Source organism: Agelaius phoeniceus, unplaced genomic scaffold (genome assembly GCF_051311805.1).
Source record: "Agelaius phoeniceus isolate bAgePho1 unplaced genomic scaffold, bAgePho1.hap1 Scaffold_296, whole genome shotgun sequence".
NCBI lineage: Eukaryota > Metazoa > Chordata > Aves > Passeriformes > Icteridae > Agelaius > Agelaius phoeniceus.
The window spans coordinates 43,841-54,068 of record NW_027509928.1 but is presented as its reverse complement, the minus strand read 5'-3'; the positions used below and the strand labels follow the sequence as shown (position 1 = coordinate 54,068).

General features: G+C 50.6%; 2 long non-coding RNA genes across 3 annotated transcripts; both read left to right on the top strand.

Annotated features, from left to right (window-relative positions):
- The first annotated feature begins 2,240 nt into the window (after nt 1-2,240).
- LOC129119225 (uncharacterized) lies at nt 2,241-5,563 on the top strand. The gene is made up of 3 exons (XR_013180626.1): nt 2,241-3,511; nt 4,979-5,176; nt 5,305-5,563. It is a non-coding gene; the product is annotated as an uncharacterized LOC129119225 (long non-coding RNA).
- Nucleotides 5,564-7,700: 2,137 nt separating this feature from the next.
- On the top strand, nt 7,701-9,317 carry LOC143693124 (uncharacterized). Of its 2 annotated transcripts, XR_013180613.1 has the most exons (4): nt 7,701-7,725; nt 7,820-7,987; nt 8,066-8,151; nt 8,232-9,317. It is a non-coding gene; the product is annotated as an uncharacterized LOC143693124 (long non-coding RNA). The 2 variants fall into 2 exon arrangements; XR_013180614.1 differs by lacking the exon at nt 7,701-7,725 and having other exon boundaries at nt 7,975-7,987; nt 8,071-8,151.
- The last annotated feature ends 911 nt before the right edge of the window (nt 9,318-10,228 follow it).

Below are 10,228 nucleotides of genomic sequence, written 5' to 3'. Positions count from 1 at the left end.
TTCTAAAGTTCTTTTGACAGAGTATTGCTTATTCTTTGAGTTAGTGTAGATGTAGAATTTTGGTTAGTTTTTAAAATAACGTTCAGGGTCAGTGGCACTGATTGGAGTTGAGCGAGTTGGTTTGGGTTTTTTTAGAGGTTTTTGTGATTTGCTGCGTGTGTTTCTCAAGGGTTTTCTTTTCGTTTGGTTCCATTTTTCTGATGTGATGAGAACTGTTAGTGAAAAGAGTGTTGTGTGTTTTTTTCGCTGGCAGTCGTTTGGCTGGTGGAGGTATCTTGATGGTTTTGGAAGACATTGGTGGGAATTCGATGCTGTTTGTTTTGTCATTGCATTTAGGAATTGGATTTTAAATGTAAAATTCTAAGGATAGCTATCTTTAAACAAAACGAGTAGATGTGTAGAAATGGGAATAAACTTTCATTTTGATCTATTCGATCTCTATTTAAAATTTAACAGGTAACTTAAGTCATGATATATTCCAATAAGATATTGTATTTTTCAAAGAGCATTGTGTATGTTGATAGATATATCAATAGAGATGCTAAATATAAACACAGCTCAAAGGAAATTTTAAATCTAGAAATGTGTTGCGAATCTATGCAGATATATAGATCAAATTATTAAAGGATTGTAAATGTAAAGTTACATAAATCCATACAACACGTAATACAAGTGATACCGTATAGATCTTATGATGGTATATTATAGGAAACGGCTATAAATCTAGTACATCACTATGATATAATATCTAAAACATTATAGATATGGTAACTGTAAATACAACAACATTATTAAAAGTAGTTTAAAAGAAAGGATGGTTTTGTTTTTTACTTGGCAAAAGCAGGGGTTTTATTATAAAAACTACAAATACAAATGATAGAAAGGTAGAAATCTACTTGTAAAAAGATCTCATGAATACATCAAGATGGATATAAAAATTGAAAATATTAGAAAAAAGAAGTTGTAGCAGTAGATTTGGTACATGATAAAAATAATGATTTATCTCTATGATGTGAATAATAGATATGTGATATGTAATGATGAATGGAATGCATCAGTATAAACGGTGACTATAAAAGTGAATCTAATTATGCAAGCTCTAAATATAAAACTATTTCAATAGAGTTGAAAAGAAGGGTTTTTTGGTATTTGTTTGGTTAGAGATGGGATTTTTTTTGGAAGAATAAAAGTATGATAGAAATCTAAATGGAAGTCGAGAAATATACAGTCAATATATAATGATATTGCTAAAACCACAAAGTATGAATAAATACAGATAATAGGAATAGGCATAATAGATGGTATAAAGGACGTAACACATCACTGTCCGGTCTAAATATGCGTGTGAATAGAACTAGGAAAACTAGAACTATCAAATTTATTTCAAGAAGGCATGAAAGAAAGGGGGCTTATTTGGTTCTTGTTTGGTAAGAGGCAGGTTTCTGGCATTTATTTTTAGAGGAGTTTTTGGGGGGGATGGCCCCTGTTCTTTTTTGCCGCCTTGGCCGCCCGCAGGCCCAAGGCGCGCGGCGCCCCCGGCTGGGGTGGGCGGCAGTGCTGCCGCCTTGTGGGCAGAGCGCGGTACTGCAGCCCGCCGCCGCCGCCAGGCAGCCCTCTTGGGCGTGGCGCGTGGCGGAGTTTGTTTGACCTTCTGAAAATGGCGGCCAAAAGGGCGGGAAAGCGGAGGACCCCGGTGTGTCTATGCGGACTGCCTGCACGGAACACGGACGCCGGCGCAGCCCCGGCGGAATTTTTGTGGCGTTTTAGGTGTACCCAACATGGGCTGTGGGGTCAGCGGCGCCGTGGGCGGGCGTATTTTGGCGTGTTTCGGACCGGCATGTGAGTAACCGCCTCTCTCGGCCGAGGGGGCCTCTCTGCGCCGCCATGTTGGGAGTGGCGTGTCACCAATGTCGCGGGAGTTTGTTTGACCTTCTGAAAATGGCGGCCAAAAGGGCGGGGATATCGCGGACCCGGGAGTCTGCCGCCCTGTGGCCAGAGCGCGGTACTGCAGCCCCCCGAGCCAGCGCCCTGCCCCTCGCCGCTGGCTGCCGGGGGCGGGGCAAGGGCGCGGCTGCCGAGCGAGGCAAGGGCGAGGGGCGGGAGCGAGGGGCGGGCGGGGCGGGAGCGAGGGGCGGGCGGGGCGGGCTCGGTAAATGGCCGGGAGGGGTGAAAGACGTTCAGGAGTGCAAAAGGGACACGATGGCTGAGAAGAATGGCCGGGGGGGGGGGCGGCCCGGCGGGGCCGCTTTCGGCGGGCGGCGGAGGCGCGGTCGTAGCGCTCCGCGGGCCGGGGGCAGCGAGCGGGGGCGGGCGAACGCCGTCGGAACGGAGCTGCACCCCCCCCCGAGCCCGCACACGCGCCTCTCCAGGAAGCGACGGCGGGCCGGAAAATCCCGGCGGGGCGGCGGCGCTGCCCGCCCTTTCTGCCGCCAGCTTTGCAAGGTAAGACCGTCCGCCCCGCCCCGCCCCGTCCCGCCGCCCTCCGGTGTCTGTAAACAGACGGACTCCCTCTGGCTTCCCACTTCTCCGTGCTGGAGAGTGGGAGAAAGGTCCGTGCTGCTTGCCGTGTCCTCGGTGGGCAGAGAGCTCTGACCTTGCCTTGCATGGGCTGCTGAGGATTGGATCCATGGGGATGTGCTTTGATGCATTTAGTGACCTTTACAGATTTCTTTCCCCGCTTTTTTCAGTTCCCAGAATCATGGAAGAATTCAGGTTGCAAGGGGCTCTAAAGATCACCTCATTCCAAGGCTGCTGCTGCCGTGGGCAGGGACGTGCTTCCATCGAGCAGCTTGCTCAGAGCCTCATCGCAGAGCACCGACGGGCCTTGAGCACTTGCAGCGGTGGGGCAGCCCCGGGACCTCTGAGCAACCTGTGCCCTGTGCCAGCCAGGTGCCAGAGGAGGAAGGAAGCCCTTCCCACCTGGAGCAGAGGCTGCGTAGCCTTGTGTCACCGAGCGTGTGAGACAGAAAGGCCCTTCCTTTCTGGAGGGGTAACAACACTCAAAGCTCTTTCTCGGGACAAGCAGAGCAATGGAAGGCCAAAGTAGCCTTCAGTTCTTCCAGCAGCTTTGGGAACAACTTGAAGGAGGAGCAGAGCTGGCCTGGTGCCTGCCATGGCTGTCTGTCTTCTTGGCTGAGGCTTTATAAATGAGGCGCTTTTCTGTAGTTCCTTTTCAGGCATGACGTGCAAGTTGCCCCTAGAAGTCCAAAGGCAGCTGTTTTCTTAGCAGAAGGAAGTCAGGAGGAGGCAAAGCCAGCAGCTAAGTCTGGATAAAAAACTTGGCTAACCTCTTTTCCCCCCCTCCTCCAAACAGGCAAGTGTGAAGCACTCAGCAGAGATCTGCCCGGGAGGAAAAGCAGAGCCAATCTCTGAGAAGAAGGGACATGCGAGCTCTGGCGAGGACGGCTGCTCCCCCTGGCCTTGGTGTGGGACCTCCTGAGCTGCCATTCCTGTGGTGGGAGTGTTTCTCCTCTCCTCCAGCCAAGCCAGAGACCGCCTAGGGAAGGAGCAGGTAAGGTTGAAGTACCGAGGTCTCCCAGGTAAGAAGTGACACGGCAAAAGGAAATGGCCTCAACTTGCAGCAGGGAAGGCTTAGATTGGATTGGAGGGAAAATTTCTTCCCTGAAAGGGTGCTGAGGCGTAGGAGCAGGCTGCCCAGGAAAGTCCCCATGCCTGGAGACATGTCAAGGATGTCAAGATGTGGTGTTTAGGGACCTGACTTGGGGGGGCAGCAGCTGGGCTCGATGTCCTTAGAAGGCTTTTCCAACCGCAAGGATCCTACGGATCCTATGGTTCTGGAAAGCCTTGACCCCTCTGGCTCTAGCACAGCACCTGGATGCTGACAAAATGAGGCTGGTCCTAGAGCCTGGAGGTCCCTGTGCCACAGGGAGAGGACAAGCCGGTGTCACCTGCAGGGAGGGTCTCGTCCCCAGAGAGCCGTCAGTGACTCCGTCCCTGCCCGGGGCTCTGGGTGCGCCCTCGGGGGGCGGGGGACGACACCTGCCCTCAGGTGTCCCTCTGGGCACCTGGGAAGGGAACCAGGTCCATCCGTGCGGCAGCTCCAGGGCTTGCAGGCTTTGGGGCTTTGCAGCTGTGTGCCTTGTCACAAGGTGGCAGGGACGTGACACTGCCTGGCAACGCTGCTGGCCTCGGATCCTTGCTGCTCTCATCCTTATCCCATATGGATTTAGCAGCAATCTTCTGTCTTTGCTTTCAAACTGTCCTTGGGAGAGTTCCAAGAGAGGGTCATTAGTTATTTCAAAGCCTACATCTTTTACCTCTTGGCACTGAAGAGAAAAGACACAAACCTGCTTTGCATCCTTCTGCCTGGAAGTCATTGTGACACACAGGGAAGGGAGGAAGGGGCTGGCCGGGGTCAGCCTCTGCTGAGCCTCAGCTCTGGCTGCTCCTGCTCACAGGGTAAAGCCAAAAGCTGTCGTGATCAAAAACGCAGGCCGCCCTTCTGACCTGAGTCACAGGGGCCGTTTCTTCTGAATGAATCAAGGTGGGAAATCATTCTTGGAGCTTCAGAAGAAAAAAAACCCCAAAACCGTAGGTACGTTTGTAAGAGTGGGTATGTACGTACATTTCCTTCGATGAAGAAGAAAATCTTAGAAATATCATGTCACGTCTGGCTTCCTAGAGAAGATCCTGACCTCTGGGCTTCTGAAAGCAAATGGCTGTGCATTTATAGGAGCGTTTCCCTTCTTTTTATGTGCCTCCCCCAGTCATCTTCTACCCTTGCCCACGGCAAGGAGAGCGCGGTGATTTGGCTGCTCCGCTCTGCCGAGGTTGTTGCAGGCTGTGTAGCAGGGAGTGAGGCCTTTTGTGGCTGCTCATCAGACATTTTCCTACAGCCTTCTCCCTGCAATGGTAAAATGAGACTTGTGTTAGCGAGCAGTCAAGTAGAGCAGGTAACATTAGAAAAGAATTGTTTCTGAGCTGCTGTTCACTAGCACGTGTTTCCCCTTTCCGGCAGAGTGCAGCCGCCCAAGAAGGGATTTTTTTGGCTCAGCCAGATGTGCTCCCGCCTCCCACCGAGACGCTGAGACGGAGCTGAGTTTGCCTTCCAATGTCTTGGAACAGAGGTTCATGGGAAGTTTTCTCAGCTATCTAAGGCACGGAGCCCTGGAGCCAAGTCAGCCTGAGCTGCTGCGTGCTTGCTGTGAGCCTTGAGGTGAGCGCACATCGTTGCGGGCTTGGGATCGATTGAAATGCGCTAAGGAAACCAGCTCTGGGGAGGGAGGGAGGGAGGAAGGGAAATGCTCTCTTAACATGTGCCAATTCTTCTGTCAAACCCATCAGGGCAGGACAGCGTTCAGACTGAAAGTGTAAGAAGATGTGGAGTGAGACAGAATCTGACAGGAGCACCGGACTCACAAGTGCATGAATTTTGCTTTTTGCTTGGATTCAAACTCGGAAGTTGTAAGGAATTTGGGAAGGAGAAGGGACATTTCAGAAGGAGAAGAAGAAAAAGAAGTTGTTGTTTTTACAGCCCTGGCAAAATCTTTGGTTCTAGCTAATAAAGGAAGCTAGTTGAAATAAAAAAAAAGAAAAAAATGGGTTTTTTTCCTTCGCTGTTGTATTCGTTGGTGGGTCGTTATAGGGTGTGTTGTTTTATTTCTTGGTCCTATTAACTCTGTGTAAATAGTTTTTTGAGTGAAGCTAACTTTCTGGACGGGTTGGTTTGTATTTGAGGTAGGATTAATTTCAAGAGGTTTCTTTCCTAGACTTCTGATCGGTATTGCTGGGATTTTGGTTTTTTTGTTTACTGTATGTATCAAGAGAGAGATTTGGTAGGGCCAGCTGGGCTGCTGGAGTTTTGGGTGTTAATTTATTAGATGGCTTTTGTTAAACACAGATTAATTATGTAAGTTAACAGCAAATTACCCAATATATCTAGGTAAGCTACCTAAACACAATGCTTTATGTCTTACCATTTTTCTGTTCTTCTGCTCCAAGTAGTTGTGTCAAAAAAGAAAGCGCTGTTATTTTTCTGAAGAGCTTTCTTCTATAACAAGGCCTTTACTCCCTTTGAATTTGAGTCAGAGGAGCCAAACAGCTGCAGCTGCTCTGTGGGCTTCTATATTTGGTGGGATTAGCCCCCTCCCTTTTCCCAGGCATCATGGGAATGGGAGGCGGGTACCATCAGGGGTATATTAACCCCAGCTTTTGGTGAGGGGCTTCATTCCGTCTCTGGGGTGTGCTGGGGTGAGAGCTCTCCTGTTATTTCAGTGAAGAGCCTCTTTTAGCTTAGCTTGCTTTCAGCAGGTGTTTCTGGGCATCTAAAGCAATAGAGGCTTTGAAGATACTGTGAAGAAAATGGCATGGAATACAGGGAGTATTTAAGGTGAAGATTTCGGATTTTGTGTTTAGGGGTGATAAAGCGTATCTGCAATTTCTGGTTTTGTTCTTGTTTTGTGTTTTTATTGTTTTTAGGAGGTGCACAGCTTCCAGAGATCCCAGGTTGTGTCAAGCACAGCACTTCTTTCAGCAGATTCATCATGTCACAGGAGGCATCTGGCAGTGTTAAAAATGATGTTTGAGATTGAGGCTTCAGGTGAGTTGAGGGTTGTGACTGGGAGAGGGAGGGTGAGCAGGTATCCAGTTAGGAGTTATTGGGGGGCAGGGGGGTTTGCAGGCAGCAGGGTGAGAAAGGGTGTTTATTTGAGGGCCCCCCCACACAAGGCTTTTCAGAAGCATAGCAGAGGCATTCACATGTTTTCCTCACACAAGGTCATCCACTGCACTCACAGGAATGCCATTTCACTTTGCTTTTCTCTAACCCAGGTGCCACTAATAATAAAGGCCACAGCCTTGGAATCAGGATGAAGGTGGAGCCTGAAAGAGCCAGGCACACTCAGGAGAGGGCAAGTAGCTGACTTGCTGGGATTTGGCCTACATAACTCTAAACTCATACGTTGGTTTTGTTTTTCTTTATTGTAGCTGACCGAGAGGCTAACAGGTGATCACGGGGCCCTCCGAGGCAGACTCATTTCAGGTGCAACGTGGATTCATATCACTGATCATCCAAAAGATAAGTCGGGGGCCATGGCCTGGAGAAGGGAGGGTAGCAGGTTGGGAGTTCTTGGGACAGATTTAAAAATTAGCAGAGGGAAAAGCAATCTTCTCCAAGGGGCCTCTTAGGACAGCTAAAGGGAGAGACTCCACATTTGATGGCAGCGTGCAGGCGGGCAGGGCAGAGCAGTTCCGGTCCACGTCGTATTGTCCGGTGTACCGTGTTACCTACTGTGTCTTTGGGGTCCCTTTTGCCTTTTCCCCTCGAGACCCTCACCACAAGCATAATGTGTCGTGTTTAACGTCCCCCCGTTTGTCACGTTCTGTGTCATGGGTGTCTGCACATGTTTGTGCCGGAGCTGCTCTGCCCTGCCGCAGAGGCTGATGCAACAGGACAAGGCTCAGGGACACGCAGTTTGTGGGGTGTTGCCGGGCTCTAGATGATATTCCTAGATAGACAGAAGATGTTTGGAGCTGCGAAGATATCTTGCAGCCCTTTGACGTTTGTCCTCGCTTTCTTTCAGACGCAGAAGGATAAAATCCAGGGCAAAATCCATCCACCCATCCCGAGTGAGGAGGTTCCCCTGAGCAGGTCAGTCACCGCTTGTCTCTGCAGGGAGATTGTAAAGTGTGACTCTGTTACAGCTCTGTTCTTTTTCTTTTTAGGAAGCAAAGCTGGACATCAGCAGTCAAGGTGAGGTGGGCAAGGTGAGCATTGAGTAGCGTACAGAAGCAGTTGTTATTGCTCCAGTCTCACTTTCCGGTGCAACTCTAAGCATCTGTTCCTGTTTCTGCGCTTTAGGCAATCCACTAGGAGTATGCCAGGCCCCAGTCACCAACCGGCTGACGTGCCGGGTTTGCCGCTCTCCCGAGCCCTGCGGAAGAATCACGGGACTCGTTGATGAAGCCTCTGCCTTTTCTATATAAAGGTGTCACCAGGGTAGCCTTGGGCACGGGCCGAGGAGTTGCGGTGAGTCGGGGAAGTAGGGAGGAGGAGCTAGGGTCCACTCAGGTTTCAGCAACGCCACATCACCTCGTCTCCTCTTAGCCCAGGCGTGCCCCACGACGATGGCGTCAGCCTCCGAGTGCGGCTGAAGCGTGCGGCCCCAGGAGCCGGGCATTCTTGGGAAAAGAGTGAGTGGCAGAATTGTTGGGTTTTGGCCAATGTGCTGCTGAGGTTATGCATTGATATTTTGTTTACTTTATTGGAGCAGACGAAGAAACAACAGGAAGTTGTTTAACAACAGTGCCAGCAGGACCTTCCCAGCTGTCGAGGCAGCCTTCCTTTGCACCTGACACAGACCGGCATCCCCAGATGTCTGAGAGATAAGTAGAGGGCTACGACCCACAGAGGGGATGAAACCAGGGCGCAGGGCAGGGACCCACCGGGAGGGGTTTTTGAGTCCGCTTTGGAGACGGGGGTGTCCACGAAGCGGCCCCTTAGGCCTGGGGGGGAAATAAAAGCAAAGTCTCACTTTTGATCGCAGTGCTGAGGTGTACAGGGCAGAGCAGTCCCGGTGTGTATTGTGTCCCTTGTCTTTTGTGTATTATGTGTGGTTGGATGTGTCATGTCCTTTACCTTAGGCCTTTGAGGAGCCTAGCAGAAACCGTGGCATCATTGTTAGCATCTGTAATCTCTACATTCCTTGGCCTGGTACCCAGGCCATTGAACCTTTGACTCGGGAGCTCCGACAGGCATCAGAATTGCATCTCTCTTTGGAAGCATCCAGTCAGGTGGCTTTTCAGGTCTTGTTCTGAGCTGCACGGACAGCCGTGCTCCGCAATGCTCCATTTCAACGGATTAGGACTTGTAAGAATGTGAGGTTAGGGAGAGGATTCTGACCGTAGGATTCCTGGGTATCCATCTTTGCAGTTCTTGGAATAAATCCTTCAGCCAGCATCTTCCTCCAGGGTTCTCTGAGCCTCATCAGTTTGCCATCTGTCTCATCTCGGTCATCTCCTTTTGCATTCTCTGAGTCCTTGCAGCCACTTTGCTTGCCAGGAGCTTTCTGTTCCTGTTGTGTCCCCCCTGTCTGTCACGTCCCGTCCCGTGTCACGGGTGTCAGCACACACATTTGTGCCGGAGCTGCTCTGCCCTGCCGCATAGCCTGGTGCAGTAGGAGTAGTCCCTGGGAGTTTGTAATGTGGGGTGTAGTGGGACTCTAGATGGGATTTGTAGATAGACACAAGACGTCTGGAGCTCCTAAGTTATCCTGCAACAGTTTGACTCTTGTCCTAACTTTTTTTTCAGATTCAGATGGATTAAATGTGTGCCAGAGGGCCCCATCCCGGATGAGGGGTTTCCCCTGAGCAGGTGAGGCGCCGTTTGTCTCTGCAGCAGAAGTGTAAATGGTGACTCTGTTACAGCACTGTTCTTTGTCTTTCTTTTTAGAAAGCAAATGTGGATACCAGCTGTCAAGGTGAGCAGTGGAGAGAAGTAGTTGTTATTGCTCAGGTCTCAATTTCTGGTGCAGCTCTAAGCTTCCATTCTCGTTTGTGCACTTTAGGCAATCCACTCGGAGTATGCCAAGCCCCCGTCACCAGCTGGCCGATGCTCCGGGTTTCCTGCAAATGTGAGCCCTGTGGATGCATTACAGGACTTGGTGATGAAGCCCTGAACTTTTCTATTTAAAGGTGCCATCCAGGTGGCCTCCAGCAAGTGCTGAGGAGTTGTGGTGAGTCAGGGAAGTAGGGGGGAGGAGCGAGGGTCCACTCAGGTTTCAGCCGTGACAAATCACCTCATCTCCTCTTAATCCAGGCGTCCCCTGTGGCGACGGCCTCGGTCTCTGAGCGTGCCCGAAGCGTGCGGCCCGAGCAGCTGAGCGTTCTTAGGAGCACGGTGAGTAGCAGACTTGTGGGGTTTTGGCCGATGTGGTGCCACAATCAGGCATTGATGTTTGGTTTTCTTTAATACAGCTGTCGAAGAGACACCAGCCCGGTGCCAGCAGGACCTTCCCAGCTGACGAGGTGGACTTTCTTTGCACCTGAGACCGGCATCCCCAGATGTCTGAGAGAGAAGTAGAGGGCTACGACCCCCAGGGGGGATGAAAGCAGGGTGCTGGTTTGGGAATTACTGGGATGGGTTTTTGAGTCCGCTTTGGAGGTGGGGGGGGTGTCCATGAAGTGGCCCCTTAGGCCCCATAAAAGCAAAATCTCACTTTTGATCCCAGTGCTGAGGTGAGCAGGGCAGAACAGTCCCAGTGTGTATGAT